The sequence below is a fragment of the Haliaeetus leucocephalus genome, unplaced genomic scaffold (genome assembly GCF_000737465.1).
Source record: "Haliaeetus leucocephalus isolate CR32 unplaced genomic scaffold, Haliaeetus_leucocephalus-4.0 Scaffold858, whole genome shotgun sequence".
NCBI lineage: Eukaryota > Metazoa > Chordata > Aves > Accipitriformes > Accipitridae > Haliaeetus > Haliaeetus leucocephalus.
This window is the reverse complement of record NW_010973294.1, coordinates 651,061-666,678: the sequence shown is the minus strand read 5'-3', so window position 1 is coordinate 666,678 and position 15,618 is coordinate 651,061.

Below are 15,618 nucleotides of genomic sequence, written 5' to 3'. Positions count from 1 at the left end.
CCGCGCCCGGCGCCCAGCCCAGCGCGGCAGGGCGCAGCGCAAGCGAACTCGGGGCAGCGCTCCCTCCCCGCCCCCGCGGCCGAACGCGGGGAGCTTCCAGCGTGGACAATTTAGAAGCCACATTCCCCGTCGAAAATAGCTTTAACACGTTAAATGCACGTCATTCTGAAGGTTTTGCGATGTAGAGTCTGAAAGGCTATCTTTTCATGCCTGCCCGAAGGAAACCGCGGCTATCCCCCTCGTGCAGATTCAGCGCTGTAGAATATCAGCTGTGACACGAAAATAGGAAGGGAAATGGGCTACTACATGCCTGCTACAGCTGTTGAGGCAGTCTGGGACATCAGTTTCACTCAGGGACAAACAGTCATACTATAGCAAGGGGCAAAGTCAAGGTATTGCCCAGTTACAGTAACAGGCTAGTCCTCTTCAAAAAGTTAAAATTAAGCCTCTAATTTGGCTTTTGAATCAGGCTGATTAAATACCAAGATTTCATTTTGTTTCACCTGCCCTCCTGTATTCAAGGCAGTGGCTAAGAACGGTGTAGAGCACAGGTAAGTCAGGCGATAAGCAAAGCAAGCCCTCCGGCAGAGTAAGCACTCTCCCACCGCAGGTGGGATAGAGCCTGTCCCAGCAGCACGATCTTCCCCGATGCCTCCGCTGAGAGATGCAGAGAAGCAGCACCGCGTCCGGCGCTTCAAGGCCTGGTGCACGACTGCCACTGCCACGGTGCGGGAGAGCGGATGAGCCAGCCAGCAAGGTATGGCATGAGATTAATTTTCACACTCTGCACAAACTTCCTTACATTTCTTTCATCTTACTTAGCTCTGCTGATACTGATAAATTACCAGAATAACTAAGAAGTGAGATAATAGAGATAGCAATTTGCAGTCAAACATAAATTAATTCTCTCTTAATCAGGAACTGCTTTAATAGCATGGTGGGTATTAAGAGTACAGCACTTCTTAATATTAAATATTTGTGTGGCTGGAGTAGTCTTAAAAAAAATCTGACTAGAGAAGTCCCACAATCAGGAAATAGGGAAGAAATACACAATCTGAAATACTCTGTTACTATAAAATATTCGAAAACGTAACGTGATGACAATTTGATTAGCACCAGGAAACTACCAAATTAACTTCATGTACTGTTGATGCTAAGGTTGGTTTATAATTCACTGTATTAATTCTGTTTATTAGGCAGTGAAGTACAGGTTGCACATTGAATAATATTAACTTAAATACACAATACTTGTACACAAGTACTTCGAATGTAATCTAAGGTTGTTAACTCCATCACTAACAGATTTTGGGTAAGTGTTCTGTGCAAGAAAACACAAGATGAAGTATCTATTCACAGGAACTAACTAGTGTACATCTAAACTGATCTTAATGAATGTAAGTGGTAAAGGAGTTAGTAAGCAAGGCAATAGCATTAATTTCTTAGCAATTCTAGCAGAGAATTACAGAATCCTTTGAAGACATCTTTACAGTGCTTGGAATATGGAAAAACCTAACATACTGACAGGTCTTCCCTACTTCAGAGCATTATGACACGTCTGTGTAAAAGGACTGTTCAGTCTTTTCTGAACCTAAAACTTCCTCCATACACCATTCAGATCTCACAAACTAGATCAATTAGAGGTATTTAAAGTATTTTTTGACTATTTAAAGATTTATGATTTGATTTACTGTTATACATCCAGAGTACGAGGCAATCAACTGAGAGAACATTTTTTAGTGAGTGTACAGGTCACTGTAAAAAGCTCTTACCTTCACATTGTTGTTTTTCAAACCTAATTAAGAACTTTTTCCTATTTGTTCTTTCTTTAGACCATATATGTTCAGTCTACTAATATTTGTGGATAAAATGAGAAGAGCAGCTATGACAGGAAAACTAAAGGTACAGCCTTTAAATTTTTTACCATGTACGCTTCCAGGTAATCTGACAGACTGGGTGAAGCCCATTAAAAATCAAGGGCACAACTCCTTTCAAATTAGCCAAATTGGGATATCTCTGTCTCCTATTAAATTGAACAAAATAAAAAAATAATTATGGGGCTGTCACTAATTAAAGCAATAATTACTGAGATGTTGACCTATTTTAAAGATTCATAGTTCCTCATCTGTCTTCTGCAGAGGATTCTAAAGGCCAATCAGAATAACTCATTTCCTTGAAAAGAGTGTTAAAACCGCAACAGAAAACAGAAAAATCAGAGGGTTTTCCTTCTTTGCATTTCTTTTGCTCAATTTCAAGCAATTAAAATGTCAGATTCCCTGCCTTAGTCAAACCAGCGAAATCAGCTGTAAGTTTCAGCTCACAAGTATTTAAAAAAATACTTAGAAATCTTGACTTTTTAACCTGTCAGGTAAGAAGAAGGAAGTGTTAATTTTATCACGGTCAGTACAAAATCAAAACAATGTATATGCCTGTTCAGATAGATCTGCATTTATATGTTCACAAGCTTGATTTTAGTAATCTTGACTTTTTAGCTGCACTCTTAAGACCAAGAGCAAGGTTTAACCAGATGGGACAAAGATTCAAAGCATGCAGGATGCAATATATGTTTGGAAAGGAATTCCATCCTTCCCTACATGAAGTCTTGATTTAAGATGGTGCTGCAGCACATACTGCAGACCCCAGCTGTGCTCAGGCCCTGCAGCTCTGTACCGGGGTAAGAGCCCCTACGTGCTCAGAGCCCCCCTGACTGCCAGGATGGGGCTGGCGTTTTGGGACTGTTGAATCCGCTTGAACTGAAGGTTCATACTACTCACGCGGGTAACGGGTATGACGAAGGCGAGTGTTCACACTATATGCTTAGTGCAGTCAGTTAAATGCATCCAGGGGCTTCCTAATACTATATATGCACAAAATAAAGCATTAATTCTACATTAAGAGAAGAAATGCATAATAATAGCAGAGATGGCCCAGAAACACTTTTCCTATCTATGAAAAATGTAGGACTTTTGGCATATTATGTAAGAAAGAATAGAATGACTTTAAGGACTGGGAATAATAGAAACAGAATTAAATGTCGTGTGAGAACGTGGAAGATCACACTCTGGAATTAATGAAACTGTTTCAGGTTGTACGTTAGGACTACAAACGGCTGGAGGCAGTGGGAGGAAAAAGACTTGGGGTATCATTTGGTTGCACATCTGTATGCCAGGTATGTGATATCCACCTGGGAAAAAAAGGCCAGTGGGATACTATTAGAGGAAATTATTTTATGCTATAACCCTAGGTGCAGGCAAGGCTTCATTGGGAAGGTTATGTACAGTCTGATCAGTCATGGTCAGGCAAAGGGCTGCCAAGACAGCTAAGAGGGTGAAGAACCTCCAGCTCATGAGGTGATCACAAGAACTTGATTTGTCAGTTCAGCAAAGTGAAGTCGGAGGGGAGGTGCGATGGTTCTTGGCAAATACCTAAGAACAACACTGGGACAGTCAAAGAAGTAGTTGTACTACAGGATGCTGGCGCTAATGCGATATTGAAAAAAAAAACCCAACAACCTAATCTAAGCATAAAGGGAGGTAAATTTATAAACAGCCTTCTTGTTAGACTGGTGGAGGGGGGGAAGCTAGTTTTAAGAGCGAGTAACTGAATTCATTTAGTGGGAAGATTATACTGATCCTCTTTTTCTAACGTGTTGAAATCTTTAAAAAATTGAAAAAAACAACAGAAGATATTTCAGCCTGGATCAAGCAAAATCATTTCACATGTATTTATGAGTTCTAAATCTATGACAATTCTAAAATAAAAGGTTGTTTTGAAAGAGGGAGTGAGAGAAAGAGAGAAACAGAAAGAACAAGAGCAAGAGCAAGAACAAGAGAGAAAGAGAAAAAGAAAGAGACAGAAGAAGACACAGGGAGAGAAAGAGGGGGAACTAAAGGAAAACAGGGAAAGAGAAATATTTTCAAATAAAAGAAAATGTTCATAACAAGGTGTTTTAATCCATTCATTCAAGGTCTTTTTGAGTTGGGTAATTTATCAAAATGTACTGTTTCAGTGTTTGGTTCCAATGAATCAGCATTTTTTCCTTAATTATTAAAAATCCTAAATGGTCTGCTATACAAAAAATGCTCTGTTCTTCTTTGAAGTGTTCCTTCAGTCATTATGCATAACTTGCATAATAAGATAGACTTCAGTATGTGAATAATATTGTAAGCTTACAGGAACAGAAAATCAGGGTATATTATGGCTTGGTTACCATTGCTGGAAATAAATTCTTTCTTAATATTCTCTAAATCAAGGGATTCAAAAGCTTTTTTTCTTTATTCATTTTTCTGATTTGAAGCAGAGATAAGGAAACTGCAAAGATAATGTGTAGATTTTGTGGACTGACAGAAGAACATTTAGCAAGGTTTATGTGATACTAACTGCAGGTGATCAAAGAATTGTAGTTCCTGGATTTTTATGATTAAACGCACGTCAGAGCTCCGATACATTGTTTTTGTCTGCATGATGGTTTGCACACAGGCATATATAGATTCAAAAATATGAATAAATAAATACACCCAGGTATCAACTATATTAATATTAATCAATTTTCAAACAATTAGCTGTTCATACAGGCATGTTATATCATAATCAAGCTTCAGCAGTACATAACCTTCATATAATAAAAATGTTTTTATTTTCCCTCAATTTTGGAGACAAAGCAAGCATTGGAAAAAAGTCACCTAAAGATGCAAAAGTTTGAGGAAACCCTAAATACAGGAAAACAAGAGGTTAGAACTGAAGTCGACTGGTTTTACCATCTTAAACTACAAACACTGATGCCTTTCCAGATATAACACATGAGCCTGCAAGATGACGGCTGTTCTGTGGCTCACGTGTGGATGTCAAGGACCGAAGATGAAAGACTACCCAAGCTAATTTGCATGGAAACTGCAAAAGCACCTGGAATATTAGGGGAATACAGAAACTGAGTGTTTTATTAGGAAGAACGCAACTGGTCCCGAGTAGAAATGAGGACTGAGACTCAATACAAATTTAAGTGAAGAGAAATAATTCTGCAACTTCAGAAGTTTATACCGCAATATGGAGAAGCACAGAAAGGAGACAAATAGTTCAAAGAGAAAGAGAACTGTGAAAATTACATACAAATGTTTTTAAAATGTATAACGTGTTTTCTTCAGTTGCGTATGTTCATCCTTTAACGTTCAGCTTAAGACATTTGTGCAAGCAACTTTATTTCCAGCAAACATTAACATTTTGTGGGCAAACACAAAAATCCCTAGATTTTTATCTCTCCACACGCACATGTTTTTGTTCAATTTATTCAAGCACTCATCCTCTCAGAAAGTAAGAACGATTCTATCCAGCAAGCAAGAACCATAGACAGGCCTCAAGTGAATAAGGAAAGCCTTCGAAGAGCCTTTTTCTGCTGAAAACTGAAACATCTGCTGAGCATGTCAGAGGAAGCTGTGTCTGCTGGATTCCTGACTGCAGCATATTTCTTCCTTGAGCCACGTGAAGTAGGATGAAGGGCAAAGGAGATGGTGAGCGGGAACAACCCTTGAGCACTGGGATGGCAATTTCAGCCCACAGCCTGCCCTGAAGGAGGGGATACGAGAGGCTGCTACAAAACAGGAAGACAAATCCTTCCTTCTGCTTATGTACGTCCAGACCTGGACTTTAGAAAGGCCAACAAAGAAGGAGAGCAGTAGCTGAGTCCAGGCAGGAAAAGGCAAAATGACTCCTGTGAAGCAATTACAAATGTCAGAGATAAATCAGAACAGCCTTATCAATGAAAGAGAAAGATGGCTGATCTTTTGAATTTCTTCTGAAAAATCCCTACAGAATGAGCAGTAGAAAGTTGGCTTTGAATCTGTTGGAATTATACAGAAATACTAAATTATTGTGTTACATATACACACATTAATTAATGTAACACAAATCAATATAATGGACAACAGTATTGCATATGTTCCCCATCCAAAATTCTGCGTTTCCCTGTTGTGTTTCAGAGTTTGCATCCTATAGCACATGATTCCTACATTTTCCTTAATTTTAGAAACTGTCCTACTAGCAGCCACTGCTCTTCTGGCTGAGAACGACAAGGTGGGGTTTTAGCCATCAACACTGTTCAGCGTCAGGAGCAAAGTTGGGTGAAATGAATCTTTTACCCTTAGGTGAGATGGACTGGAGCTGAAATGCCTGAGTTGCACACAGAGTTGCCATGGCCTTCTATCCCTACTGAGAGCTGACACGTTTAGAAAGTGATTGCAATGGTAGGGGGGGATTAGTAGGTATCACACAAATGGATCATGTTTTCTGAAAGTTCTGGAGAAAAAAACTAAGGAGAGCTGGAGACATTCTGCAAAGCTGATTTGGCAAAATTGAATTTCCTACTTTTTCAGTTCGCCTAACAGTGAGAGAAAATCTAATGAAATAGGTATTGTTAACAGGGCCAAAAATTGTCTGAGCTCTCCCAGACAATCAGCTTCAGAAAAATAAAACCCTGGAAAATGCACAGCAAGAACTTAAGAATATGACCAAGACAAATAAGGAAAAGTGACTTGACACTCTTTACTTAAGTCGTCTATATTCTGGCTTCTGACTATGAATTATTTAAAAGGTGTTTGGAAAACCTCATCACTTATGGGAAAAATCTGCATCTCTAAAGAGATCACAGCTTTGTTGTCAGGATCCTAATTTATTATTTCAATATACCATCTCAGGCGTGCCCAGCTACTGAAACAAGAAAAAGTAATTTTAAGAAGTTTATTTACCCAGTTTTCTTTTTTTCCTCCAAATACAATGTAATAGGCTTGACTACCCTTCCTCTAGACAGCTCCTGGGAGGGCTTGTGAAGACAGCACAGCACGGGGGGCCTGCAGAACCACGCCAGCAGCCTGAGACACAGCAATTGCTAGACAACTGGCATCTAAATTCAACGATATTTATAATCTTTCATCCAATGGCTGGTTCTCACCACAGAGAACTCCAGGGATAGTAACTTGCTGGTAAGCCCACATTTCAGTTCTGGTACTCAGTCTAGGCTTCAGCGACCAGCTATCGAAAGCTCTTGAGATCTGCCTACTCTGGCGGGAGTGGATAAGCGTATGTGTATATACATCGCACAGCCTTTCAGCAGGTTGAGTCCCCAGTGCCGCGGTTTGGGAAGCACTAGTACAGCTTATTGAAGTTCTAGCTAAAGTTCCTGGCGTAAGAAAGCTGTGACCACAGCAGTACTGGTTATTACAGAAGTTCTCTCATTGGAAGTGATCAAGAAGAAACCTGACCAAGTATTTCTGCAGGTCAAGCACTGGCAGGGCAGAGGAGCAACATTACAAACATTACATTTTTCAGGATCTCATTCATGTGATTCTCTCTGCTGCTCTCTACTACTTCTATGATGCAACTCTGTTTATAGCAAAGTAGGGACTGCTTAATCAGGACAGTCTAATGTATGGGCAATTATCCAAAGCCACACGTTTTCTAAATTCTGTATGGGCAGAGATGGAGCTTAAGAGCTCTGTAGGGATCAGAGCTGCTAACACACTTCTAAGGAGGGCTCTGGGGACTGGGATGTGCATAATGAGAAAATCTGGATATTCAGTGTGAAGAACTCTCCCAGTTTAGCTGCAGTCTATGTAAATTAAATTTGTATTTAATGCTTGTCACTATGCAGTCCTCTTTAGCACTGGGGGAAATTGGGTAGCCTGTGATTTTTCCCTTTTTTGTTATTAGTGTGGCTGAAAGTGGTTCAGAAAGGTGAGACCTGGAAAACTTGGTCAAGGACGCTGTTGGGAAGTACTATTATATAGCCAAATTTTCCTGTCAGCTCCCACCTCTTCAGGCTACAGCATCATGTCTGCATGCTACATGCTTATTTATTTCCATGTGTTACATTTGAACATCATATGCACATAGTTTGTATGTATATATCTGTACATATATCTGTGTGTGCATATACACACACATACATTTATAACACACCTACCAAAACAAAGGGGTCTAGAGAACCTTTAAAATACTGGATTTAAAAAAGAAGAAGAGAAAAAAATCTTCTAAAATACTTAATTCTATGTTTTCTTCTATTCCTTCCGCATAACTAAAAGTGCTTCCACTATATTTAACTTCTGAAAGTCTGAAGATATTTTTGGTGTTTACCCTTAGTTCTAATCCAGTTCCTTTGTTACTGAGTCAGTTCAGAAAAACATTTCTGTTCAGGAAAGCACTTAAACATACACTTAAGTACATTCTTAAAGGTAACTCCTCGAATCAGTCTAATAATTTAAAGTAGTATTAATAAACAATCCTTAATAAACAATTCCATTTAATATGCCTTCACAATGTAGTGCTGCTCTCAGTCTTTCACATGTTTCTATGTTTTACCACTAAGATGACAAATAGTAGTATATGGAAAAATGGCTCAACGTTTTTGATAGTTGAGGCTTAAGATAGCTTTGAAGAGCTTCATTTTCAGAAGCACACCACTTCAGAAAATCAGGTTCACAATGAAAGAGTTGTCCTCTGAGCACCCTACATCAATGATTATTTTGGAAAACTTGACCTACTCTTCTAGGCAAATCATTACATCCATAGCAACATACAACTCGGCTTCCAGTTTGCCACTGTGGTTTTGTAACCATTGATTGCACTGTGAATAGTTGTTGGAACTGATCACGACTGGTATGTGTATATGAGCATGCACATGTCTCTGTGTGTATGTGTATGAGGTACAAACTGGTGTTTGCCCATGCAAAGTGTCCTTCCTTCCCTCAAGGCTCAGTCAGACAAGGCTCCCTCAGTGTAAACAGAGATTTTCCTAAAACACTCTCCACCACTTATCCTTCTTTTCTGCAAAAAGCATGTGTGTTAAATTTAAGAATGGGATAAATTCTATGACCAAGTGCTTCAGCAGTGGTACAGCAGAGGGGCTGCAGAAACAGTCCAGTCCGTGGCCAGTGCAGCACAGGAGAAGGATCATCCACCAGCCTCGCAGCCTGATCCCCACCCCAGTGACGGTGCGCTCCAGCACTCTGCTCGATGTTCTTCTCTTCCTGACAGTGGCAGGGTGAGGGCATTTCCACTTTCTCCATCAGCGCTCCCAGCCATGTACTCCCTCTCTCCCACTGCTTTCAGCTCTGGAGCTCCAATGGGAATCTCCTGTTTGAGGGCCCACTCATAACTTGCAGGGCTTTTGTGAAACGCAGGCATTTTCTGCCTACAGTTCAGCAAATACTACCACAAGTTGTACTTGCAGAAGGACAAAAGCACAAGGAAGGAATAAACAACAAGGAACAGTGTAAAGGGATGGGGAAAAAGCAACACTGTCACTGAGAAAAGGCACGTAGGGCTTTATATTAAAGCTTGGTAACTGGTCACACTTCACAATGGCCCAGGAACTATCTGTAAGCTCCTAAGTGGCATAATTTAACAGATGCCCAGAGGAACAGGCTTAGTTCAGAAGTGCTCAGAAGAAAAAAAATCTAAATGCATTTCATATGTAAATCTAACCAGCTCTACTTGCCACACAAAAGGGATTTATCCTCTTGTTAGATTTTTAGCTTTATAATGGAAGTGGTGATCTTAGGGACATTCCTAGTCAACTTCAGAACTCCCTATTCAGTATAAATATGTTAGCTTAATAAAGTGGGGCTGGCCAGAAAGAAAGTTTTTTGGGGAAAAAAAAGTGCTAAGATTTCCACATTCATGCTTCTTTCATACCAGAGGAAAAAATGACACTTCCCATATATTATTGGTGGGGGGAATGAGCCACCATACACACACAGATGCACACAGGAGAGCACCTTGCTCCTGCCAAGTCTTGCTACTATGGTTTTCTCAAAACCAACACAGCCTCTTTCCTCTCAGAACTGAAAAAAACCCATGCCATTGCAAGCCATGGTTAGTCTGATGTTGCTGCTACTCATGTAGCATCTCCCACTATGAGGACAGCATTTGGCCAGTCCTTGTCTCCTGAGAAACCGCATTTAGTTTGTGGCACTGCCACAAAAGTAGACTGGAAACATAGCTCTTCTACTAACACACCAATAAAAGTCTCAAGCTAAAAATGTTAAAGATGACGTCAACCCAATATTCCTCCTACATACATGAAACCTAAAATTGCTCTAAGGACTGCTCTTCATTAAAGTTCCATCAAATGGGCTGTTACAATAAATAAGCAAATTACTTCTTAGAACTACATCACACAGTTCCAGTCAGAATAATGCAGAAGGCATGACTTACACTGGGCAGATTTTCAAGACTGTTATCAAAACTGTCAATCATGTCGTGTCTGACAAGAATCCTGCAACATTATAATTTAAACAAACATAGCTATTGTTACAAGGAATGCAGGCTCTTTTTAAACCGTCTTTGTTATGCAGAAGAAAGTTTGCATTGATGTACACATCTTTACTGACTTCAGTCAAATCTGCAGGAAGATGTCAAAAAGATAAAGGCTGTCTGGAGCAACATGAGCTAACCAAAGCCCTGCCTGTAGACCATGGGTCTACTCCCGACTTCTTTTGGTCTCAGACAGACAGGAAAAAAACAATATTCCTCTCTTATCTTCATGAGAGGAGCCTCCGAGCTGGATTTAAGATCCTCAATCAAAATCAAAGACAATTCTTGCCTCAAAGATGTTATTCAGCTTTACTGTGATGCAGGCAAACCTCCTCAGATGAAGACATCAGAGCCAGAGCTTTAGCTATCCCTCATATCAACAACGTCTAGATAATCCTGTACAAAACCCCTGAAATCTGTCTATCGGTTATGGTGAGAACATATAGTTTTATAGGCACTATAGATTTACAGTGCTTATACACAGGGCCTACTTGCATTCTCTGGAGTATAGTTTTTTGAGGAGAAAAAGTAGGACAGAGTGCCTCCTGCTATCGTGCCGATATCAGTTTCACATACATGCCAATAAAATTTGAGCAGCACTTACAACATTACCCTTTCTTTCCCCATATTGATCCCTTGCTTTTGTGCAGGGGCATGCATGCCTAGGTCTTTTTTGCAATTGGCTTAGAGCATGTACAGACTGTGATGCCTTATAGAGCATCAGCTCCTCGCTGGCTACTGATGAGACACACTGCTTTCTAGCCAATCCCCTGAGAGTCCTGCAGTTTACCGTAGCGTGTGTCAATAGGATAACGATGTCAAATGTTTCATATGAAAAAGCGGAAAATGACTCATGAAACAGCCTGAGCACACACTGTAACTGTTCTTTTTTATCTCAGCTGTGGAAGGTCCTCAAGGCCAAGGTTCCTCCCTGCTAGGCACTGCCGTGTGTGGGCTACTAGTAGGCAAGGGCCTCTTGACTACTAGCCTTAGATGAAAAAACAGATACATACTAAAGTTGTGAGGAGCTGAAGGAAATTATGGTAAGTAGCAATCACAACCCAGCACATTCATAATCCTTGTCAGATTTCTTGGAGATGTCATGGATGGTATGCACCCTTTCACTTGTGCGTCTGAGTAACAGCCTTTCTAGATCAGTGGGATTTCAGTGCAGGAGAGCAAGTGGAGCACATAAGGTGGTCTTGTACCGCTCAATGACTTCTCATCCCTTCTTGGTCAAACCAATTCACTTCCAGTCCTCCTCCCCTCACTTTCTGCCTTCTACCTGTTGACTTCTGATTAAAGATGTACTTGGGCATCTAACTGCATGCATGGGAAATTCCTGGGTGTAATATTCTTAAGATATGCTAGCTGCTATTTTTAAGACCAAAAGGGAAGCATAAACACCCTTAAAAGAAAGAAACAAACAAAAATACCAAACAAACAGAAAAAGAAAATAAAACCCAGGATTCAATCCAGCACACTCAGTTTCTATAGGAGCTGGGATTACAGAGTCTCAGCTGAAAGAAACCAATGACAGCCAGGCACGAACTGAACTTGTAACTCCTGTCCTTATACTCCAAAACAGTTACCCCATTTAATTTAGCTTGCGAAGCCCCACATTTGTTAAACTTAATGACTCCTTGCATGGCTTATCCCTTCTCGGAAAGAAAAAGAGGGGTGACGGAGATGGAGTTGGCAGCAGAGTGGAGAGCCAGGAAGGCTTTCATGGGCCAATAGCCTAGGACGAACCATCACGTTGCAGTGAGCACTATGGACATGAGCTTCTAAGACACTTTATAAGGCACCTAGAGCTGAGGGAGATGCTTTGCTTTAAAGGGTGAAACAAAACCAGTTAAGTATGGTACCTCTTGTAAAATTGGAACAAATCGAAAATGCTCAGTGTCATAACTTGCAGGATGATTGTGAAACCCTAATTTTCCTGAGAGGTTAAGGGATCACCCACTGCTCAATTCTGTAGTTTACCATCATTTGCATGAAAGGACAGAGATATTCATCTTACTTAGACTTGGTTCCCTACAAGGAGCAATTCGTCCGCCTACCTACTTCTTGGGGCTGAACCTCCTCCCAGAGGTGCCTGCCTCTCTCTGTTCACTCTAGAGGAGGTCCAGCTCAGGCTGAATGGTTTCTAGGCAGTTCAAGTCTGCCAAGGTGGGTGCCCAGTTTCCCTAATCCCCATTCCCAGGGTTACATCCAGGTCTAAAAAGGGCAAGACACAGGGCCATTACACTGGGCACAAACATAGGAAGAAACACTTTTGATTCCAGGGCCAGAGGCTTAGTAGATCTTCTAGCACAATTTCTAAGCTGACAGTGCTGTCTTTGCTACTTTAACGACTTTTATGGAGATGTGGTCTCTGCAGCTACTGATAGGACAAAAACAATTTTCTTGGTCTTGCATTCACAGCACTTCCTTTAGAGGAATTATGTCTTTTCCTGGTTTAAACAAATAAAATAGTATTTGGGCTATATGTTTCAGATGATTAAAACACATTCACTTGTGATACTGCTTATTCCCTGCAACAGGGAGTGAATTTTTCGGATTATGCACATAGCTAAAAACCCATAAATTTTGTCATTCATATCCATAAGCAGCATGGCAAGCTCACAAAAGCTATTACGTTTCAGTTACACAAGTGTGTTAAATTACTCAGTCAACTGACATCTGGCATGAACTATAAATTGCTCTCAAAATTCTTTTAGAAAGATTATTATATTATTATTAATTTGCTGTGTATGTCAAAGCATATCACACACACAGCAATCCTGAAATTAATTAGCATTTTCAAGGATCACACTGAAAAGGCCCACAAAGCCAGTAGAAATAATCTCCAAGATACTAGCAGGTTAAGCAGTGCTGGCAGAACTTGCCTTCAACATATTTCCTTCAGTTGATCTTTAAGAATAAAACACAAGAAACTTTTTTTAAACAATCTCTTTGTCGCATATCCTTGACTGTTACAAATTTGGCTCAGAGGCTAAGATTTCATTTGCAATTTATATTCACTAAAAACAAAGCATTTAGATAAATGACAGTATTTTTTACTCCTTTTCTAGCAATTCAAAGCCACCCCGATAAGATACCCAGTTAAATAAAGGGGCACAGAGAACAGCTTAACTGTTTAAGCATTATTTTGAACACAGGGCTCCTTTCTGGGTTTACTGTGGTCCTTCAAAACACCTAGGTAGGAAAGCTGACTAATATTTCAATAAAACTATCATTCAATAAAATGTCATTCAATATAATTTCAAATAAAAAAACATTCAGAGCATAAAGAACAGGGTTACATTCGACAATACTTTACGAACATGCTTAATTTTCAGCAGATGAGTAGTCCTGCTGAAATCTTGTTGAAACTTTTTTTTTAACTGCTTATCATAATTTTTCCATAAAACGAGAATGCAATTTCACCCAAAGCCCCTCAGTTGAAAGATCGAGCTACAGTAAAAAGTCAGGCACTTGAAGAAGTTCGAGTATGCCAGAATCACTGTTGCCTGGGAAGCCTCATTGCATCCTTCTTGTGGCATGGCAGCACAGTCACAGAAATAGCATATGAAATCCTTTTCCCACCCATGACTGCAGCAGACAGCTCAGACAGCAGAAGCAAAAGTTATGCAGGAAACCCAAATTTGGTAGTGCCTGCTTCCAGGATTTTGGACTTTGCAAATTACCTCAAATGTATTTAGCAGCGATCCTGGGATATGTTCTAGAAAGGAGGTGCTGGATGCCCACTCACCAAGTTGTTGGATGCTTCATAGCATTTACCACCCGTCTCTATGCACCACAGAGTACAATTTTTCATGAATATAGAAAACATAACCTTTAAATAAATAAAGGAGTATTAACTCTCTTCTACCCAGCTACTAAAAAATTTATTTCCAGAAATATCATATTTGAGGGTTTACTATAACAAAAAATATCAGATTTGGTAAGCGATGTCAGCTTGCAGAATGAAAGCACCACCATTGTCAAGACCTCTGTACTTTGAGGTTGTTTTTCAAAGTAAGAGGGATGTGAACTAATCTCTCAATGGTTCCCCACAGTCATTGCTTTGGATTTAAAAGAGGAATGGTGACAAGCCTAAGACTGCAGTGAAAAAAGCCTTCAAAACTCGCATAACTCAGCATAACTCATGCAGAAAGAGCTGCCTGGGTCTGCAGAAAGCCTGAGACCATGCCATAAAAGCGAAACAGCAAAGAATAAAAAAATTTTTTCCTGAACCTCTTCTCTGAACAGCCACTAGTGCAAAATACAAGTGGTACAGTCAAGAAGATGCCCACGCTGCCTATGTGTGTATGGAAACCAGAAGCCTTTCATCACTGCCGGGTTTATCCGCATCACCTACTTGAGGCAAATGCAGGTACCTAAATTGGAGGCATTCAGTTTCCCCTACGGGTCACTATCTTTCTCGGCTGAGAGTGCTGGGAATTTTGGCTGTATCTAACACCTATCACAGCCTGATAGGAGTGGCTCCATACAGTGAAACAGTTGGTGCCAAGAGCATCCACACTGCAAGTTTGCATCGGGGGGTTCTTCAGTCTAGTTGTCTCCTGGGGTTGTAGCAAATAATGTACGTTTGATGTGTGAGTGTGTTCTGTGCTTCTTCCATAAGGACTTCTTCGTCTCATCCGAAAGGAAACCAGTTCATGTGCTTTAAGACCACCCTGTGGTATGTACCACAACACGCTAAGGTCATAATATCACTCCTGATCCAAACAAAAGCTCTGGAACAGAGGCTCCTGTCATGCAGCCTGTCAGAAGCCCAGGAGCAAACAAGGAAACATTTTGACAATATGGACACGCTCTTTGCCTTTCAACCTTACGTCCTCTGGATCGTAGGTAAATAAACTGGCTAATGCAGTCTAAACCTCACCGTTGTGATGGGTGTGTAGGGGAATGAAGGCCCACTTCATTCTTCTGGAAGTTTCTGACACACTGCCCAACCATCACACACACGCGTGCTCAGAAACAGCGCCCGCTTTTTCCAGATGACCCCGATGTAAAATATCGATCTAAGGAGCCTCGCCTGGTCGTGAGGCCGCGGATGCAAATGGCCACCTGCACCCGTGGGTCGCAAGAGGCGGCTCAAACTCCGAACTCGCTACGCAGTGTTTTCTACCCGAGGAGGGGAGCGAGGAACCTTTCTGAGACCGCGTGAAGCGCCGGCTGAGGCCGCAAGCTTCGCCCGCGCCCCCTTTCAGCTTTCGGCCCGCCCCGGGACAGGAGCTGACGCCAGGCACGCCGCGCCCCGGGAACGACTCGCTCGCCCAGCGCTCCCCGCCGCCGGCGGCGGCCGGT